At 39.4% G+C, this 22720-nt stretch overlaps 1 protein-coding gene and 1 long non-coding RNA gene across 2 annotated transcripts in view; one reads left to right on the forward strand and one right to left on the reverse strand.

Moving 5' to 3' along the window:
* The window catches only part of LOC117953947, a 26206-nt gene extending 3686 nt beyond the window's left edge, over positions 1–22520 (reverse strand). The window contains exons 1-2 of the long non-coding RNA XR_004658723.1: positions 22509–22520; positions 22417–22418 (exon numbers count right to left, since the gene is read on the reverse strand). This is a non-coding gene — a long non-coding RNA (uncharacterized LOC117953947). The remainder of the gene's footprint in view (positions 1–22416; positions 22419–22508) is intronic.
* The window catches only part of st6galnac3 (ST6 (alpha-N-acetyl-neuraminyl-2,3-beta-galactosyl-1,3)-N-acetylgalactosaminide alpha-2,6-sialyltransferase 3), a 62869-nt gene that overhangs the window by 1960 nt on the left and 38189 nt on the right, over positions 1–22720 (forward strand). The window lies entirely within an intron of this gene.

The following is a 22720-nucleotide window of genomic DNA, read 5'->3' on the forward strand; positions in this document are numbered from 1 at the left end:
CCCCCCCCCCCCCCCCCCGTGAAGTGCTACTGACAAACAACAGCAATCTTGTCTCTCTAGTGATACACTTCACTTTAGCTTTCTTCTATATTTGGCTATTAAAACCGTTCATTAAGTCAACATTGTTGTTTTTACTATTACTTTAGATACAAGTGCATATGCAGCTGTTTCATGGTGTGTCCCTGCTTTTCTGCTTCTTAGCCATTTTCTTGATTCTTAGCAATAAATGGATGTAGAGTATGAAGAGATAGCTAAAGTGATGATGGATGAATAAACTAATGTATCTACTTAGCCTACCACCTCAGCCAAGTGTAAAAACCATCCAAGTTGCCATCTAGAAATCCCAAAGGAATGTTTGAGGTACTTTGACCAGCTCCACAGAGCTTTTGTATTTTTTTTTTAAATTGTAAAATGTTCCACTCATTACAAATCTTGGTCACAATTCTTTGATTCACTTAAAGGTACAATATGTAAAATTTCTGCATTAAAATGTCTAAAAACTACCATACCTATGTTATATATTTATTGAGTTGTGTTCTTACACTATCCCAAATGTTTCCACCAAATTTCAAACCCAAAGAAATCAGTTCTTTTTATTTTATGAGATGGATCGTTTAGTCGCCTGTCAGTGGTGTATTATAACCTTTCCCCCTCTAGTTACTCGTAACTTGCAGAACACGGTCACTCAGAGGTTACTGTACGTTCAGGAGTAATTGGCCCAATCACAAAGTCCTGACTCACGGACTTTGGTGCCTTTTTCTTGCAAAATTCGTAAACGCTTAGGGTTGTTCCAATTTCCAATTTCAAAGGGCGTGAGGGTTTGAGTACACACAAGTGTCAGCAACATCTTTACTAGTCAACGTCGGCGAGGTAACGTGAGGTAACGTGATCTTGTGAAGTCCCATTTATAATTTACAATCCCATTTATACCTATCTGAGCCCAAGTGGTCTCACACCCTTAGCACCTGAGCTCAATTAAGTCTGTGAGTCTTTAGTCCTCAGTCCTCAGAGTTCACTTTGGGATTGGCCCATTATAAAATATACAATGTCAAAGAAGAAAATACTTGTAACTGTAATACTGCTCTTTTTGCCACACAGCATAATTTTGTGATTAATTACAAAGGAAATGCCACTTTTTAAAACAGTAATACAACAGAGAACTTATTTATTGATACATTTCAATGTCGATCCAACTTAATATTACTACAATATGCTGGTTGACAAGTAGCTAATGTTAAATGCTTGGTGAACAACGTTATGAGGTCATAATTATAATAATTAATTATTATTAGTATGATTGTTTTTACTACGGTTAACATCACTGGGCTAACACACAAATAAATTCACTAGTAACATCAATGTTAGCTGTAAAGATAGACGATTAATCTAATGCTAATTTAGCCAGCCAGCACACCTTGGTCTGTCTGCCTCACTCCCCCAGCGCAGAGAGACACAGTCGCGATGACAGCTGATAACAGCCCTGGAACAATCCACCCGGCCAGCACTTAACTCTAGTGACTGGTGCTTAGGACGCTAACGGCAGTTTAATGAAGCGTCAGGAAACAGACCATATCGGACCCAGGCACCCGAGTCACATAAGCGGCCATCCATCGTTAGCTATGTCTCTGTTAGCGCGAGTGGTGTCCCTGACGAATTTGTTGGTTAGCTTAATAACCAGACAAAAGGTGGGTTAAGCACATAAACTATAAGTTAATATTACAAAAAAGTGAAGGGCAGCTTGGAGATAATCTGCTGCTGAACAACAGCCATCAAACTACTAGCTAGTGTTACAACAAACCCCCGTCCGCCCAGTGTTTAAACCATCCAAAGGGGGAACTATTTTGTGTATTAGATGTTGGCTAATGTTACCTTGCTAACTGGTTAGCAACCAATAAAAGTCAAAACAAGAAAAATGTATTTGTGTTGGGGGAAATGCAGCTTTTTTACTAGAATGACATGAACAAATATTACTAACTAAACCAACTAAACCTATATAATCTTGACTACCTTGAATGGGTAAACTCGTCCGAGAACAGATGCATTCTAATCAGCAATGGTGTAACACTATAAACTACAACCCCCATAATTCCACGCAACTTCCCAACATCAAAAATTTGTGTTTACCATCCATTGTTTTGGTTGAGCGACCCCTAGCAGCAGAAAGTTACATATTGTACGTTTACGGGTCCTCAAAAAAGAAAAGTAGCTCATGCTTTTTAAATGACTCAGTGTGACCCTTTGCCCCAAGGTTTTGTTGACGGAATTAACTGTGCTTTTTGGTGTTGCGCTAATCACTCTTTCTTTAACTGTCTATTTAATCAATCCACCCATGTTGAAGAAGTACCAGTGCTTTGCCTTTCTGAGAATATAGTTCCCAGTTTGTATATGGTTAGAATATGGCTGTGTCTCATGTAACCTTGTTATTTATACACCCTGTGACTATACAAATCACAAAATGTACATGTTTGCGTTATTTTGTCACTTATTGGGAACAGTACGCTAGTTGGAACCAGTTACCTGCAGGATCTTTGCTAGGATAAACTAATGCTGGGGGGCGTCAGACAGAGTTACAGCACGCACGTAGATGAGAAGGGTATGTATTGACTCGTCTAACTCTGGGGGATACGTTGAATAAGCTAAAGTCCCAATAAGTCGGCATGTTCCTTTAAAGTAAGTTAGCTAGTGATTTAACAGACACACCTGGGATGAAGTTGGAAACCAGAATCAGCTTTAAATACAGTCCTGATCTAGTCATCACTAACAAGTTTCAAATAATTTGACTGTTATTACCTGTACTATTGTTAGTGTCAACAATACCAAATTCAATTTAATTGGATCTGAATATACACAGAATTCTCACAGAATCACAATTGAATTCTTATCTTGCTACTCAGTCAGAATCTTATTAACCTGGAGTCTCAGTCTCTTTCATAATAAATATGTGCTGTTTTTGGCCTATTGGCAGACATCCATTCAAATGCAGCCAACGGCATATAAAGAGCCTTTTTCCATGTCCACTGAAGTTTGTCAGCTTGCACTTAGTAACATTTGTGTGGTCCAGGTAGCTTTGCATTAAAAATGGTTGTCATTCACAAGGCTACTTTTAATTTTATACTTTAAGTACATTTCCATGCCTGAGCTTTGTTACTTTTACTTGAATAAAGAAGTTGAATTGGTACTTTTACTTTTACCAGAGTATTTTTTAACATAAGTATCTGTACTTCTACCTGAGTACGGGAAGTGAGTACTTCGGCCATCTCTGTCCAGTACAAATAAATTCATTCAAAATCTTAATTAAGTAAAAGTACAGTATTATAATTGAATGTACTTGAATTATTGATAGTAAAAGTACTTGTTCTGCAAATGATTTATCATTGTATTTATGTTATAAAATACTGTATATTATATCAGTAGTTTAGTCCAGTGGTTCCCAACCTAGGGGTTGGGCCTCTCCAAAAGGGTCACAAAATAAGATAATAATGGGGTGTAAAATAAGTTAACATTACTTTCACCACTTTGTTCAGGTGCATGAGAGGATGTACTGTATTTCTTAAGCCACCAGGTTTGGTTAAAGACACTAAGAACTGTCACATTCAAAGTCTGCTACTTAGTTCTTGTTTATAATTGGTGAGCGAGGCCTGCAAAGAGTACTCTGACGTGCAGGGTTCCCTCTTTGATAGCTTGTACTTTAATTGGAGTGAGTTCATCCGTGAAGAACTACCAGTATGCTTAAGCTTGGTAAGGCTGCGGCTGTTGTCCTCCATCAAAACAGTTCAAGATGAGCTTTCCATCACGTCTCATGGAAAGTTGGTGATGCTGTTGTTACTACTAACTACATTTGGCAGAACAAGGCCAGTTAAGCAAGTTTTTGTGATGGGTTCATGTGTGTACACACCAGCAGAAAGCACACAAAAAAAGATTTCAAATAGTTCAAATAATTAATGCAAGCACACACAAACTTGTTGTGTTGTGTGTGCGGAGAGGTGTTTAACAGCTACTGGGAATGCAGTAAGTGTCCCAGTTCTTTTAAGAGTTTCAGGGATGAATGGTACTTCTCTATGTTCCCCTTGTCTCATGTGATTGTGTTACAGCAGAAGGCAGGCTGATAAAAAGTGCCCCGCCACCGTTAGAGAAAGCACAGGGCACTGGCAGAATGTTGAATGAGGATCCGGTTTATATTCAAAGTGCTATCAAATCCGTGCTCAGATTTCCCTTTGTAGCATTCTCTCCTTTTATCTGTTTTTCTTGTTGAGTGGGAAGTTTACATAAGATTTCCCATTGTTTTAAAGTTTGCTATCTGGCTGCACAGGGTCCTTAAGGAAAACCAGATTTCCATTTTTAATCCTATAGTTCATACAGATAAATTACTAATAGTTTAATAGATTCCTTTATACATACTACTTTTTAAAGTTGTAAGATAGAAATTGGGTTGCCCTTTCATAGTCATTCCACCAGAGAGCACTGACAGCTTTATTTTTAATCAAATGCACAGAATGTATCTTATTGACAATTTAAATAAAAAAATCAAAGCGGTCTATTACTGTTCAGGTTATGTGTTTAAAAAAAAGACTAATTACGATACTGATGGATTGTTATTGGATTTTTTTTTAAACTCCTAAATATTGGCAACAGTTTAAAAATCCAGTATCAGTCGAGCTATAGGCCTAGTAATTAGTAGTTGCTTAGTTCAATCTAGGATTTTTCCTTATCTGAATCAAGGACAGAATTTGCCGTATGCTATACAGATTTTTAAGACTCTTGAGGCTAATTTGTGATTTGACAAATAAACCAACCGCTATTAAAGTGCCCATACTCTACTCATTTTCAGGTTTATAATTGTATTTTGAGGTTGTACCAGAATAGGTTTGCATGGTTTTATTTAAAAAAAAACAACATTTTTTGTTGTACTGCACATTGCTGTAGCGCCTCTTTTCACCCTGTGTGTTTAGGTCTCTGTTTTAGCAAGAGAGTGAGGCATCTTACTTTCTTTAACTACCTTTGTTGGGAGTCGCACATGCTCAGTAGCTAGTTAAGATCACATCAGATAGATAGCTCTTTCTCCAACTTTGGTCAGTACAACGCAGGATTAGCTGGGAGACTTCTTCAAAACGAGGACACACTTGTGGAATACCTGCAGAGCAGGAACATGGAAGTAGTTCTTTTGTAGATTATGGTGAACTAGTGTGTGTTGTAGCAGTGTTTTGCCATTGAAAACGAGCTAGCATGCTAGCGCTGGCATGCTACGGTTAGCCACCTTGTCTTGGCTAGTGGCGTAGAAAGCCGTGCAGATTTTTAACAGCTCAGCCGGAGACTGAAGGCAGAGAACATTTAGAAACCATATCTTACTCAAAACAGCATGGATGTTGTTTTTTTTTCTCCAAGTTTGTGTGTGTGTGGAAGCACCAGACGAACAGAATAACACCCCAAATCCCATAAAAAATGTGATTTTTTTTTTCAAAAAAATGGGCACTTTAATGTGTCCTTTGAATGCTCTGAGCAATAAAACACAACACATCTTCTTTGTAGCGTCCATGTTGTTTCCACATAACGACAGAGACTGTACTCAAGTAGATGTTTCAGATATTTTTACTTTACTTTTACTATTTATTTTTGTTGTAACTTTTTACTTTTACTTACATTTTACAAAATTGCCTTGTTACTTTAGTTCTGTACAAAAGGTTGTGCGCTCACACCGTGAGTGGGCATGCTCGGTACATGGAGAAATGAGTGAGAAAAAAGAAAAAGAGACTAGCTGTCCGGAGGATAATCAGTCGTATAACTTATGTTGACAGTAAATAAAGTAAGTTAGCTAGTGATTCTGTTGTTTGTGTTCTTCACCTGTTAGCTAGGTTGCACTCAGCTGTTTATGCCATGTAATGGTGAATGTTGAATGCTCTTGCTCACGTTTGTATTGTAGGTGCATTATTTACATGCTACAGTTAAGCTACACTGCATTAAGATAATGTAATTAATAGTGGGTTTATTGATACTATTTACTAGCATATATATAATTACTATGCACTGTGTATGGTGGCCTTTACAATGTTATTTATTTCTTTAAAGAACCACACAAAAACACACAGTCATAGCAGAGCCATGCACATGTTTGTCCTGCTGCTTGATTGTAATAAAGCATCAACAGAAAGAAGTTGTCTCCATCACTGTTTTAACATACACACCTGGGGCAAAGTTGGAAACCAGAATCAGTTTTGAATACAGTCCTAATCTAGTATGTAGTTATTATTGTTAGTGTCATCAATGCCAAATTCAATATAATTGGATGGGAATATACACAGAATTATCACAGAATCACAATTGAATCATATCTTGCTACTCAGTCAGAATCTTATTAACCTAGAGTCCCAGTCTATGTCACAATAGTCATTAATGTGATGTTTCAGGCCTATTGGCAGACATCCATTTAAAATGTAGCCAACAGCATATAAAGATCCTTTTCCCATGTTTTTTGGGGCATTTCTTGGCCTTTGTTTGAAGGACAGGAGAGAGAGGGGGGGGGGAGAGACATGCAGCAAAGGGCTGCAGGTTGGAATTGAACCCAAGGTTGTTGTTGCAAGAACTGAGCCTTTGTACGTGGGGCTGTGCTAAACCAAGTGAGCTAGCCAGATGTCCCAAAACATCTGTTTGACTATCTATACTTTTCTCCTAACTGAATGTCCTAAACAAATGTCTTTGTTTTGCGGCTTTACTATTGCTGTTCATTTTCTAAAAACCCTTTTTAGCCGACAGGGTACCATTTAAGCGCGTGGCTTCTTTATCATGGTAATGTAACCTACATCTGTTGTACAAACACACACATACACACACACTGCACAGAAGAAACCAGTGCAAGGATTAGTTAATTCACAGTGGTAACCAAGGGAGATAACCTCGCTCAAATCTGGCATTAATCCAGTGGTAGTCAAAGTAACGGGGGCAGCAGAACTATTGCTTAAACCAGGAATCTAATCAACATCTGGGAAGACTTAAGGCTTTACTTGATCTCACGATGTGTCATTGGTCTTGTTGGTCAGGTAGTTTCTAATCCTGGGTGGCTTAATCATATGTTACTCTGCCAGTTTGAGGTGCTTGAACTCTGCCGCCAGTGCTGGTTGTTTTCTTAGCTGTTTTTTCTTTGAGTCCGTTCACAAAATACAAAAGAAAGATACATAAATGGCAGCCTACAAATTAAGTTTCACTGTGTGATTGCAGTCATGGTCAGCAGCATAATTACATGTCACTCACAAAGAACTTCCGGGCCATAACCTCTATTATTACAGATTATTTGTGTTTAATCGAGTTGCTCACGCAACTCGCGTACTCGGTGTAAAGCTGTAGCCTCCAACAACGTCCCTTTCCGTCATCTTACAGCCAACATAACCACTGTTGCTGCTTGGTATCTGGCGTGGAATTCACAGCTACATCGGGCGTTGTTTTTGGATTAATAATTTCATGGTGATGTTTACTGCCTTCTTCCAGGGCGGAAACGTTACCTCGGATGTCTGCCACTTCTAGTGGGAATTGAAGTGAAGATTGTTCTGTTTTTTGATTGCAAAAAAATGGATAAAAGTATGCAGAAATAACAACATCATGATGATGATTTGTAAAAAGTCTGAATTCCTACTTTATTAGGTCTGTCCGCAAGACAACAAGCAAACAACTTTTCTTGTCTTTGCATTGACTTTGAATGGAATCGCGCAGCTGAATTCTGGTCTGAAAGCTGGTCTGATTGGTTGAAGGACTATCATACAGAGTCATTTGAACTATGCCAGTTTGTCACGCCTCTTGTGCAGAAAAAATACAGAGCAGACTCCCCAGACCAATGCTCAATCTCAAATCTATTGAGTTTGGCTTGGTTTGATGATAGCCAGACTAGGTTTGACCACGATCCAGGAGGTAATATGTTAATTTACTGCTGCGTGGAAATAACAAATACCAGAAGAACTTCATATTGTGTACATATAAAGGAATGACCAATGTGGACAGTTGGGTATATCTAATATTAGGAGCATTTATGTCCTCTCTTTGTGTTCATTTCCTAACATGAAGTAGTAAGGGCGTCATACAGCCCCCAGCCAGTTGGACTCATTTGAGCTGTTGGCAAGGCCTAGATGCCCATTGGCACAGGGGTGAGCCAAAGCCCCAGAAGAGACCAATCAGTCTTGATAAGGAGTAATGCTCACCGTAGACTTGGATGTGGCTTAGAAGTGCCATCCAAATGACACAGAAAGATATCGTACAGAATCAAAAGGGGCAGCAGGCGGCGTCAGAGTACGAACATTGTGGTTTAAGTATTTGGCTTGCTGACGTGCTTGTTTTTTACCTGACCCTTGTTTTTAGGATGCATGTATAGGAAGGGGCAACTAAAATCCTTCTTTGCAGTATAAATTTAGCATCATAGTTTTATGAAATCCAGTTGCTCACAAAATAAGTCTTACCCCACAAGGTAGCAAGATCCTGCTTTACCCTGAATAATGGCTGATTTTATGTGACTCGCCTTTTCTGCACTCTGCTCTTTAACCGAGCGAGCAGAAAATCCCTGTTATTGCAACTGTGTTCTCCAACTGTGCCACGCCCGCTCTCTCCAGACTGGCTTTTTTAGCTTGATTATTGCCTTGACATGTTAGAAATTTTTTTTCATCCTATTGCAGAATTTGCAGACAACATCAGATATCTTTGACGGACAGCTTGGCTTTGATTCTCTGTTCCTTTCTCTTTTCTAGAAGCATCATGGTTGTGCTCAATGGGAGCCACGCCTGGTCGTAGTGTAGCTTTCTTCCTGAAGGCTCTTGACCAAGCCAGCTATTAAAGGGTTTCAGTGCCACTATTATCCCCAGCGGAAACCCGTCAGGGCTCTGATCACCAGCCTCGGGAGGCTGATTGCCTCTGTGAACTGAAGAGGTTGACAGGCACTAATACAGCCTGGCGGTTAAGTGAGGGCATTAAATAAAGTGCAGTCAATTTTGTTAATGAAATATAATCCCCTGTCTGCTTTTATGCTTGGCTGTGCCCTGGAACTTTCTGTTGTCGTGGTTGTTTGGAGAAAAGGAAATGGGCAGCGGTTCAAAAAGGCACAGTGTACTCTGGGTAATGTCTCATCTGCTCACTGGCTCCGGGCTGTTGTTTTGTGAGAAATCTGCACTGCTGTATGTGTTGAGTGACGTTGTGTTTGAGATTTCACGGCTGGTTTTGTGGTTGTTCTCTTACCAGATTTGATCTGACACTGCTACAGCCTCCTCGTCTACACACACGTTCACACACATGCATGCACGCATGCACACATGCACACATTTTGAATGCCACTCTCTCCCATCCTCGGATTTTGCCAATACAGTGTAGCAGCACCACAAAAGCTTTGACAGAGTAGACTATGCAAACTTTACTGTTGTTTTCCAGAATGAACACCTGCATGTGCCACATAGCGGAGCTGTTTGGTGGCTGTTGATTCACCTGGTTGATTTGTTTATTGTGTGCAACAGCTGCTTCACTTGAAATTCACAATGCTCTTTGAGCTCTCGGAGAACATTCACAATCTAAAGAGGATTAACGAAAAACAAAAAGCCGCACTGGTAAATTGTTTGAATGCTTCTGTGGTTAGAACTCTCTGAGAAATCTGCTGCTTTGAACAAAGAGGATTCAGTTGAGATTTTCTCTCTTTCAATAAAAACTCCATGAATTTTCACAGTGAGACTTCAAAATAAATCTTAAGTGCAACACATCCTTTATCCGATTCAACATATACTGTTTGTTCAGTGGCTCCAGAAAATAAGTGCAAATTCTCCGACGTCTGTCTTATGCTTGGCACTAATCGCTATGTAACCAAATCCTGACAGCCATTTAGAGAAGGCTGATGAACAGGGAATTACCACAAATCATTAGTCCAGAATAGGGTGTATCTAACAATTATTTTCATTACCAGTTTCAGTCTGCTTGTTATTTTTTTTCAGGGGATACTTTGCCAATTTTAAACTAGCTCTGTGTCATGGCTGTGTGGAAAAAAAGTAACCCTGGTGATTTCATCAAGGTTATCTCAGCCTGGAGATCGTGGTCCATGGAGTTATGTATGCCGATATATCGACCGATAGTTATTGGTGTATTTATTAGCTAGCAATCATAAAAGTAATAATTCCACTAGAGAAATAGTATACTCGGGTTGGGTAATTTACAATGTGTCCATATATAGTTTTATTCACCAGAGATCACTGACAAGCTTCATTTTACACTGTAAAACATCCCTCTCAGCATCAGGAGACAAAGAAGGGACTAAAATTGAGCCTTAGTGCTTTGATTTTGACCTTTCCGTTTTTTAAATCTGTCTCTTGCTAACTTTATGTACTGCAAATAACCTGTTAAAGGTCCCATGGCATGAAAATTGTACTTTATGAGTTTTATTTTAACATTAATATGCATTCCCCCAGCCTTCCTATGGTCCCCCAATGGCTAGAAATGGCGATAGGTGTAAAGCGAGCCCTGGGGATCCTGCTCTGTCTTTGAAAAAATCTGAATTTTGCTGCTTATGAGGTCATAAGGAGCAAGGTTACCTCCCATTTCTCTACTTTGCCCGCCCGGAGAATTTGGCCCATCCTTGAAAAAGAGAGAGACATCATGACTTTCAAACAAGCGAAGTGGCAGTTGGTTAAGGCCCCCCCCCCCCCCCCCGGGACTGGCTCTAGAGGCTCTAATTCTGCACCAAGGCTGAATTTGGGGAAAGAGACTTCAGAGACAGAATTAGTGGACCACTGAGATCTATATAAAAGCATCCAAAGAGCACCATGTCATGGGACCTTAATCACCATTTCAATGGATCAATTAATTGCTTAGTCTGTGAAATGTCAGAAAACCAATTACTCTTTTTGAAAGCCCAAAGTGAGTTTTTTTTAACCAACCAACACTCCAAAACTACTAATTAGCTATCAGATAAGAGAGAAATATTGATGACAATTTGACAGTTTATTTTTCTACTTCCACTGCTTCTTCTTCCACTTCTTCCTCTTCTCCTGCATTGATTGACGGGGATAAACATCTCTCAACTAACAAGTAGTTGAAGAAGATGCGAATAACCTTCACCAGTTTGAACAGTGCATTTGTAACCTCAAGGTATCTCAGTCATCATCCCTCTGAGGGCTGAGCACCAAACAGGACAAATTCCTTTTTATTACTGAGCCACTTCAAAATTCAGTAAGCATTGCTGCTTTCTGTCTCCGGCAGCCTTGAGGAGAAGTTTCTTAGCCAGACACATTTCTTTAACAAATAACATCTTTAGGAAAGTCTCGAGAGGCCGGACGTCTGTTTAGTCAAGTGGAGAAAAGAAATTGGCGATGCTGTTTGTTCTCCATGTCCTGCAGAGGATGCACTGCATCAGTCTGTCTGTCTAATCCTTTCCGATTGTCAAATGTCTGTTTAGTTTGCGTTGGTGATATATAAATACATACTGACATTCGTCTGTGTGAGCAGTCATGCTGTGTGTAATCGCTACCAATGGGATGAGGCTTTATTATGGAATTATGGCGGGGTACCATTGAGTTTCAGAGGGAATATCAGTTGCTAAATGTCAGTAATCCTGTGCTAGCATTTGGCAAATTGAAATGGATTTTCTCTGGTTGTTTTTCTCAACAGGCACCCCCCCCTACCTCACCCTGCCTTTGCCCTTCAAACACAAAGAAACATGGAGAATTCGGCTGTAAAGTACTCAAATCAAAATTATGTGTGCAGCATCTTCTCTCTATTGCATTTTTAGTTTTGCACAAAAGGTTCTCTTGCCAATTGCGTGTCTGCAGTCCGGCTGTGGTAGATGGCAAGCAGCAGATTCAGGACTATACAGTGTCTTCATTCTTGGCTGGCAGTGCGGTCCTCTTTGCCCGTCAGCCATCTGTGACCAAAAGAGCCACCTACTAAAAGAGAGAGAAACCCAGATATTACAGCAGGATCAAGCTAAAAGGCTCTAGTCATAAATGAGTGGCAGAAGTCATTTTCTGTTATTGGCTGAATTCCGCAAACGTTCTGGCTCACCGTTCTCTCTAAATATAACCCTTGACAATAGCAGTTATAGATGTTATGGAAGAGGAAACATGCTTTTTTTAAACCACATTTTTATCTCCATTTACCCGTGAAGCAGGTGGTCTGAGACATGCAGCTACTGTGTCTTTATAGCCAGGCTTTTTCACGCTGTGTTTGTTTATCAGTAGCCACGATGGCGTGTTTTCACCTTGTGAGTCTGTGTGTGTCATCTTGGCAAAATGTGGTCCAGGCAACATACTGTAGCGGGAGCTACCACAGAGGCGGATTTCAATACTTTGCCAGTTGTTCTATTTTTTTCTGACTGCAGCAAGATTTTTGAAACAAATCTTTACAGATGTGTAGTTCAAAATGAAGGCAGAGTTCAAAGATGGGTGTGGTCGGAGCACGGGCGCCGGAAGTAGGGGGGATAGAAAGCAGGGCCATTGGCCCCTGGCCCGATTGGCTCAAGATGGCCTTCGTTTTTTAAATTGTTTGATTCACAGTTTAATGCTTGTTTTAGAGATGACTTTGTTGGTCATTTTCAGCCTTTATTTTGGAGGGACAGCTAAAGATATGAAAGGTGGGAATGGCATGCAGCAAAAGGTCGCAGGTCAGAGTCAAACCCTGCGCCTGCTGTACCAACTGAGCTAACCAGGTGCCCACAGTGTAATACTTCCAACAAGTTGACAACCATACATAAAGCAGCTCAACAAGAATAGAAAAAACTTTATTGGAAAAAAAGTGACGTAAAAAATTAGAAAACAGTTACAATCACACATTACAATAGTAATAAACAATAAAAACACCACATGTTTTGTGCAAAGTCAAACTTAACAAAGACACATGTTTAAATGTAAATTAGTTTTAACATTGTTACAAATGCTTTGTTCAAAGTGTACTATCTCTTCTGCTCAGATGCAACCTGATTTTGTACAGTCTAAAATATTGTCACCCATACAGCAGCTGATATTGTGACATTTGAAATTTGACCATTTCTAGTCAAGTCGTATTGCCTCAAAATCAGGGGGCTGTATACGATATACGGCACCTCTATCCTCAGACTAGGAAAGTGTGATATTTATATGACATATTTGATATGATGTGATATAAAGAATATCATGATTAAGGCTGCAGCTAACAATTGTTTTTATTATCAATCAATTCGGCAATTATTTTCTTGATAAATCTTTAAAGCTTCAGAAGTCAGTGAAAAGTTTAAAATTTTGTCCAACCAACAGTCCAAAACCATCAAATCCTCACATTTGAGAAATGAGCTGGAACCATTTGTGGTTAAAAAATCAATTGCACTGATGACCGCTGCTGTGTTTTGTGGATTACATGTACGTTATCAACAGGAGACGTATTACCAAATGAAACAAAGAACCCCATCCAGGGAAAAGCAGTAGTTTTAATGGCTGTGAGGAAGAAATCGACAGTGATGTAAATCTTCCCACACAACAGAAAGTCTTTATTACAGCAGAATAACTCACAGTCAAACATAAAGTCTCAATAAGCTTTGTTTCTGACAGGTAGACTCATTCCACTCACACAGATATGCAGTTTCTCGGCTTCTCAAAGAACTGATTTTTTTTTCTTCACGTTCACAAATTCTTCACTTTCTCAATTGAGCGAGCATCAGCCTACGCAGCAGAGCATGGAACTTCTCCAAACTGTTTCTCTGAACATATGGTGGTGTTTTTTCCCCCTCCTCATCCCAAAACTTTTTCTGGATCCAGAAGGGGAAGTGAATACTGTAGAGGGTGTAATCCTTTATATTGGTGGGGATTATGTTCCATTTGAAATCAGATAGGCATTAGTCAAATGGGTTTTGACCGCTTTCCAGTCACGCATACAAGTACACGTGTGAAGATACACGCACACACACACACACACACGTACGCATGTGCACGCGTGCAAACACACCCACACACCCACACACACACTCACACACACACACACACACGCGCACACACACACAAACACACACACACACACACACACACACTACATCTACTGATTAAGACAGGGATTTGCAGTATTGATGTTTGTAGCTGTGAAAAACAAATGGATAAAAAGGGTGTTTTCTCCTTATTGTTGCCTTCTACAGAGTTTCATCAACATAAAAGCAGTAAGGATTTAAGATTCTCTGTGATGCTCTGGACTATAATGATGCAGTATCATGCCAACAGAACAGATTAGTGTTCATTTGACCTGGACTGAAGGATTTTCTTTTCATATGTCACCACTGATAAGGCTGATGTAACCAAAGTAGCATGCACCAAGGGCAGCAGCATCAGGATGTTTTGTTATTGTACTGGAAGAACGGAACATCTGCACAGCACTAAGCAATGATTTAAATAAGGAACAGCAACAGATAAGAATTTACTATTTCCATGGGTGGAGAGTTACTAAGTTACTTTTACACTTAGCACTGTACTAAAATGTATAATCTTGAAGGTCTCCCTTTCTTTCTTTTTTTATTCATCTTTGGCAATAAGTGGTAATTACAGGTGTGTTTTAGACCTCACTTCCCAGGGATCCGAACATTATCGCCTATGTGACATCTATCAGTCGGCAGTTAAAGAGCGAGTCTGTTGCGTTAGCTCCACCTACCCTCTCTGGCGGACCAACCACTGTTGGATAATGGAAAAAGCGTCACTAACTGTGATTATTCCCGGGAATGTCACCACAGACATTTAGTATGTAAAGTTTGCAAATGCAAGGGCTTTTGTCAGCAAGCCATGGGCTCAATCATCATTGTGTTGCCTCATTCAGCGATGGATAGTGACTTAACAGACATTTTATTAAAACTATACTTCTACTATTCTTCTACTGCCAACCCAAAGATATTTAATTTGTTCAGCATACATACATATATTCAACAAATTCTCACATGAGAAGCTAAAACCCCAGAAGGATTGGGATTTTTCCTTCTGATTCAACAAATTGTTAATTAATTTTCTGCCAAGCAAGCAACCAATCAATCAACTAATTTATCTCACGACATAAAACGTTACACCTTCACGAATGCTATGTACAGTTCACTAACAACAGGTATTTAAATTGAAGGAAACAGAAGCGTCACACATTGTCAACCACGTGTAGTCACCAAATATTTGTTAGTTAATACTAAATAAACCTCAGTATGCAGGAATTCTGGTTTGTTCTCATTTCAGTTGAAAAGTTTCTTCTGTCACCAAGAAATGATGTGTGCAACAATTGGATCTTCCAACATGCAAATTGAACAATTTACAAAAGAAAGTGATTTTTGGTGATGGATTGTGAGAAATATGTTGGCTAACCAGACTACTGACAAACATTTTGCTGGGCTTTTAGTATTTTTAGAGTAAACTCATTTAATGTCATTGCATGTGACTGCTCTGGTGTTGTTGGAAACGCCTAATAAATAAACCTCCAGCTGCAGGAACCTAGCTGATTAATGCACTGTAGCAAGATAAAATTAAGTGAACGTTTCTCCAGAGCAGAGCATTTGTTAGATGAGCTCCACAGATTCTTTTTAAAGATAAAAGACTGCAGCCGAGCGCCTCTGCTCCCGTGTGGGAGCCACATGCCAGCTGTCTGAGGGGACTGCCCCCTCTGCTGGGCTCTGCGGGACCAGCAGCAGGCTGCAAACCTCCCAGCTCAGCAATGAACTCAGCAGCAGCTTGTTCATTCATTCACTGTCCTTCTTTTCCTTTGCATTAGTTCACCTTTACTTCAGTTCATTGATGCAGTGAAATAATGAAAGAACAAACTGAGACTAGTGTAATGTAACATTTACTACCATTAAGTACCTTAATGTACTTAACTACAGTTTGGAATTTTAAGTATTTTAATTTTATGGCATTTTTTATACTTTTTACTCCACTTCATTTCTCCGCCGTGTTATTTTGCATATTTCACAGATTTCATTTCATATAAAACATGATGTGCTTCCAAACTTGGAGCATTGGTTAGTTGGTCAGTTTCTATAGAAATTAAAACCAATTTGTTTCAAATCTATATATATATAGATTTGAAACAAATTGGTTTTAATTAAACACAGGTTAAAAAATAATGTTTCTAGGACAATAATTGAGAGAAAAGCAAATTTAACAGTCCAACACTTCATACAGTGGATAAAATCAGCTTAATCTCGACCAAACACATGATAATAATCTTACAATTTGCAATATATAACTATACTCTGTACTTGTAACTGAAATAAACAAAAATGTGCCACTGTAATGAATAAAACCCCCAAAGACTTGTATAAATAGTTCATGAATTAAATAATTAATATATCTGAGGAAATAGCTCATGAATTAAATGAATCATATATATTCATAAATCTAACAAAAATGCAATAACATCTACAAATTGTAATAGGCCTAATGATTTTCCACAGTTCCTGTGGCTGCGTTACCAGCAGCAAAGTCGACCTTCTCCCACAGGAAAATAATAGTTTGTTATCTTGTACTTGGATGACTTTTGAAGCGAGACCTTTGCTGGGAATATGACAAGAATTAAATAATGTCTCTGGATCTCCAACTCTCAATCTCAAAGAGTGGCTCTTTGTTTACGCTCCTGTCTTCTTCCCCAGAACAGCACTAAGGCTTTAAAATGAGGGGAGGAGGAAGCGTGAGAGAAAGACTCCGTAAATATTTTCTCTAACGCCCTAATTGAAATTGGATTTTAACTGCTCGCTGGACCGTGGTGGAAAGAATCAGGTGCCAGGGAGCTAGCAGTTTTGCATTGCAAATGTAATTTTCAGTTTTTTTTCCCATTGCCCAGGAGGCACTTGAAAATAGCTTACAGATATGTTTTTTTATGAGCCATTTTATTCAGGTTGAGCCTCTCATTATTCCAATACCCATCGCGATTAGCTTTTCTGATTGAACTACAGTATGGTACTGTTGTTAACTGAGCGGGAGCGTTAGTCTTTGGGGGAAATTGTATTCTCTTCATGCCCAGATAGAGCCCGATGGAGGTGAAATTTGGATTGCGCAATATGCATAGGGAAATAAACATCAAATGTGCTTCGAGGTTTCATTCATCACACAAGTGGATGGGGCACTTGTTGTTTATTATTCTGTAATTTTCAAATGTATTGCCTAGTCGGTTTGCATAGGGGAATGCTGCAGTGATTGATACAGAAAGTAGTGTTTAGATATTTATTTATGCCAGTAGATACCAACCACTAGCAATCACATCCTCATACTGAACATGTTATAGCCAGTGGTGGAGGAAGTTTAAATACTTTAGTAGTAAAGTAAAAGTAAAGTGACTAATGGCATTTGTAATGACCGTGCTTCCCTCCCTCATGTCCCCCTGAGACTAATATTCTTTCTGTGGAAAAACATTTCTGATGATGCAAAAATCCTTATTTTGCATCATCGGAGGCCTTTTTGCCCAGCGGCTGTGGACTAAAAGCTATCTAGTTCCACATGTTTTACTAACTATATCCAATATACGCGTTGTTATATATTGTTTAAAAAAGCTCTTAGCCGCAATAAATAGCGTATGGACTCTGAAAAAGTATCAAAAAAGATCTGTCATCTGTAGCTGCTGTAATCCTGTAAAAATGCCCACCAATCACTGCTTAGCCGTCCGCTTGGAAAGAACCAATGAAATGCCTCCTTTCCCCACGCCACGTACTCTACCCCTCCCGTGTAAGAGCCATAGCAATGCGTGTTGTCTCCACATTGCAATCAGTAGTCATGATTGTTTTAAACATTCTGTATTAAGTGTTTGCTTCCCCGTGAATGAGACATAAAGTAAAATTGCTGTCCTTTCCCCGCTCTGCTCTGAAGTTGCAACGCAGCGATGCTCGTGCACGTCTGCGTGTGATTGGGAGCCTCGAGGGCAGGGGGAGGGGTCCAACAGAGCCCTGAGGAGATGCTACCTTACATATTTTGCTAGCTTTTCAACATTATCAACCCTGCCTCTACAGCAGCAATAATGGATATTTTTATTAGCCTGGGAACCAGACAGATCTGCAAGTGTAGCGGTTGTGTACTCTTGTGCATTGTGTATATAACTGAATCGTTTACTCTTTTTGTCTTTGGCTTCACCCAGCTGTTTACTACAAATATCACAGAATAACACAGTAGTTCCCCACAGTTCTGCCAGTCTCACACTAAATGCTGAAACAAATAAGAATGTAGTGAATTTAAGCTAAAATGAAGCTAGCAAAAACATTACATGTTGACAACAGATGAATAGAAAAACACCATTTAAAACAATAAAAGAAACAAAATTTACAGCATTGACTGCATTTACTCAAGTAACTGAATGTAACAAACACTAGCCCAAATGCATGAATGTAACTAACTATGTAATAACTGCTGAATGTGTAAATAAGCAACTGTTTGCTAATAGGTTCACCACATCAACTTAAAAGGTGATATGTCAATGTTGGCAACTTGTTTCCGCTGCATTTGTGGCCCGAAAAAATACATTTTTTAAGGTTTGAATGCGGTACATAAGTAAATTTATTAAGTTACATTCCACCGCTTGCTATTTCTCAATTTCTGCACAGCTGATGCTTCATTTACAAGGTGGCCATCAATACCTTTCTTCCAGTTTTTCCTCCTATATGTAATCTGGTCACACAGGCTCACTGCAGGAGAGACTGGTGAAAGATTATGGCTCTCTTGTTTCCTGGGTCCCAATGATCCCCCGCATTCTGTCTGCGAACTGAGATCAATACATTGTAGGGTAGGTTTTAGCACCTTTAAAAATAGCCCCCTCAAGGCTTTTGGTGGGGGTGTGTTGAATGAAACATCAACGTGCTAAAAGAATACGTGGCACTGCAGTTAACGGCTATCATTGTCTGATTTGATGGTGGCAAACAAGGTTGTTGCAGCCACATATGGAGTCATATTCCTCAAGCAAAATGTTTTAACATTAGTCTATATCCTTTACGTTCCTCTTCCAGGATTGCTCCGGTGCTGCAGGAAATTCTGCCGGATGCATGTCTTTTCCATTTCCTTCTGCTTTCTTTGTGTTGGATTTTTAAAGTTGGTGGATTTATCAGGTCTACGACAGCTAGCTAGACTATCTGTCCTATCTGAGTTTTCTCTCATAAGACTATTTTGCAGCAGCTCTGTGCAGAGTTTAGCACCACCCATAATAATTCTTGCCATTAAACCAGAGCACGTTTTCTTCTCATCCTCAATTGCTATGTGGAGTAGCTAGACCCTCCTTCAGCGCGCTTTGGAGGAGGGTCTGGTGAAGCGAAACTATTTTTACATTGACCGAAAGCTCTGAGGTTGAAACTTTATAGCCGCTCAGCTGCCTCACTCCATAAATGAATGGTCCCCATTTTGGCCTGCGCTCCCCAACTCCCCTACTGTACTCCTTCCTCAAAGTCAAGCCTGTCAACCTCTCTGTCAAACGGCTCAACAGGCTGACTCGTGATCGCCCTGATGAGTGAGCAAACGAGGAGAGGAGTCGTGAGTCTTGCACTCAAGCTAGTAAAGGTTCATTGCCCCGCTACGCCCCCGCCGAGTCGTCCAATCACCTCCAGAGTTTGATATATCATTTCCCCTGTGATTTGTGGCCAGATTGAGGTTGAAGGAGACAAAGGAAATGTTCTGTCCTCTTGAAAACAGATGGATGTTGCAGCGCTGCAGACTGAGCTGAGAGTTGTTTCTTTTTTTTTCCTCCCGAATAACCCTTTTGCTTAATAAGGGATTGGTTTCATGCTCCATAATGGACTCGTAATGACCAGCTATTACAGCACATTTTCAAAAAATGGGATGACAGAACAGACTGACTGTCCTTTCAGGAAAGTAATGTCAAGTATTTTGTAAAATGCTTTAAGTATATTGAGCGTTTCATATTTGTCCTCCTGGGCTGTTTTATTCAAGATAAAAGGTAAAAGTCCTCTGTTTGTGATCAAAGCTGGACGGTAATACCATGGAATGATAGCGTGATGTAACATACATGCAATCGATAAAATTGGGACCTAACCCTAACTCCCCCCCCACACACACACACACACACACACACACACACACACACACACACACACACACACATGTTTGATCTTGTCTCTGAGAAGTGAAGCCTCCTGTGCCTCACATGGGACGTTTGATGTTGCAGATCAGAGCGTGTAGTGGTGCAGGCACTTTGGCTGCGGGGCTTCACCATTACAGCGTGCCATATCCAATCTTCTCACCATCAAATAACTTCAAAGAATCTGTGAAACACCACCTTCCTAAAAATCTGGAGTTTCCCACCGGTTTTGTCTGTTAGATTAGCAGCACGTTATTGAAGTTTCCTGGGTGGAAAAATAAATAAAAAATGTCTCCGATTGTGCGGAAATCTATCATCACCTCAGGCTCACAACAGATGTTGTAGCACACCACAGATTTTTTTCATGTCCGTCAGATTATTTCTCTCTTCTGTGCATTGAGCTTTCCAGCTCTGCCCTGCCAATAGCTTCTCCTCTGTGAGACCTTTCCTTGTCCTCCATTTCTTATACATTATTCAACACTCTCATCTCTTTCTGCCAAGCCATAATACCTCTTACTATCAGACCATCCTGTTGCTGTTTGCCATGTATAAAAAATGACGCCTCGGCGGTTACTTTATTGTTAGAGATGCTGAAGCAGAGTACAGTATTTGTGCACAGTGGACAAGGTCCCTAATTTTCTGACTTTGATAAAACTAGACTAAGAGTCCATTGCCATGCTAGTTGCTCTGTGAGGTTTTAGTTTGAGCTAAATACTCAGCATGGTAACAAGCTCACAGTGTCGATGCTAACCTGCTGATGTTCAGCAGGTATAATCTAACCATATACACCATCTGTTAGCATGCTAACAATTAGGTAATTAGGCTAATGAGAATTAGCTTTGCAGATATTTGGTCATAAGATAAGATTCAGATAAACCAAAATCTTTTCAATTAAACCAAATCTTTTAAAACGTTTGACCTTATAATGGGGCTAAAGTAACCTTTAAACACTGTGTGTTGCTATCCCCTTAATACTGTTCTTGGTCAAATTTGACTTTACAATTTTAACTGCTGTGTGTGTGTGTGTGTGTGTGTGTGTGTGTGTATGCGCGTGTCAGCACAGGTAAGTTTGAGATGTCTCTGATTTCCTTGATAAAATGTACACTCTTTCCCATACCTTTCCTATGGCGGTCGTTTTTTGACTGTAAACAAAAAAAAGTGTGACCAAGTTGAATGAATCACTCAACATTCAAATAAAGTAGTCACAATGAATTGTATGTGTTCAAATGCCTTTTGTGAAGGAGACCGTAAGGTCTTGAGGCAATCTGATGAAAAGTGCCATATTTATGAATGTGTAAATTGGTCATTTTTGACCGGAACAGTGTTAGAAGGTTAAGAAAAATGGTCACATACACAGATTTCCCTAACATTAGTTATTTTTAATTAATTGTAAGTCACTGAAATGATTTATTAAAGCAGTTTGAAAATAAACTTGTTTGTTTTATTGTCACAGAACAAAGGAATATCAAAATAAATTAAAGTTCTGATAAATCAAATTTATAAAAATACAAACGTAAGATATCAAACTTAAATGATTAAACACAAGTGTTGCCAACAGGGACATTGTTGAGTGCCCTCTGGTGGACAGACTATGCAACACCAACACTCATGACATGGTTGAAGGGTGTTTTGTCTGTTTTTTATTTTATTTTTTAAGTATTCATTTTCATCTTGAAAGGTCAGAAGATCCCCAAAGTCAGTTGAATTCTTCTTCTTGGGACCTTGAATATTTGTGAAAGAACTTCATTCTAACCAATCCTTTAGTTGTCAGAGGGTTTTACTCTGAATTACAAACGTCAACTTGCATGTGGCCGTAGACGAAAAGTCAGAGGAACACCAAAGTCACTGGGCTTTATCCCCTGGGGAATATTAATGTCTGTACACAATTTCAGGGCAATCCATCCAATAGTCGCTGCTGAGATATTTCCGTCTATAGATTACAAAAAGTAACGACAACTTTGCAACCGTGTACAAGCTTGGCTTTTGATGGGTCATTCTTCTAAGAGTGAAAAGTGGAAATTATGTGTATTAATGAGTAAATATTAAGTGTTAATATCTGAAAATTGACTATTAATTAGTACTTTAGAGAAACATTTTAAAACTCAATTCATCTTAAGTAAGGGGAAGAGGATACTGTGAGTCATCGAAAAACATAATGATTGAATGTAATTCTTTCTACCTTTGTACTGTATATGGTATTCAGCTATCTTACTACTTTTACTTATCTTTGTTTTTTCTGGTCAGACAACATCAAAGTGATTCCAGTACAATGCACTTTTATAAATCTTTATTTATTTATTTTGGGAGATTTTACTGAGAAGGATGCTCTTTTTTGCAACTTCATTTTGTAGCACAACATGTCAGTCAAAGTGCTTCTTGTTGCCATGGTGAGATATCTGGCCACTTGATGTGCATTCACACAGCTAAAACTGAACAATTAAATGTTGCCATTTGGATGCTGGTTTGCTCTGTTTTGGAATGATCGACACGTTAGCCAAACAGAGAACCAAAACTGTCAGAGACCAAGCAGTAAAGCAATGAGGAAAACCAATATAAACCAAGAACTAAATGTCTAGGCCTACCAAACAGGTCAACACAATATAACTTAACCCGAAAAGAGCAACAACCAAACTCGATATGAACTCAAACGGACCTCCTTGCATGAGACAAAAAGGGGCATATATACCGACTTGGCCAAATTACACACACACAGGGAAACTAATAC

Source organism: Etheostoma cragini, chromosome 12, assembly GCF_013103735.1.
Source record: "Etheostoma cragini isolate CJK2018 chromosome 12, CSU_Ecrag_1.0, whole genome shotgun sequence".
In the NCBI taxonomy this organism is placed as follows: Eukaryota; Metazoa; Chordata; class Actinopteri; order Perciformes; family Percidae; genus Etheostoma; species Etheostoma cragini.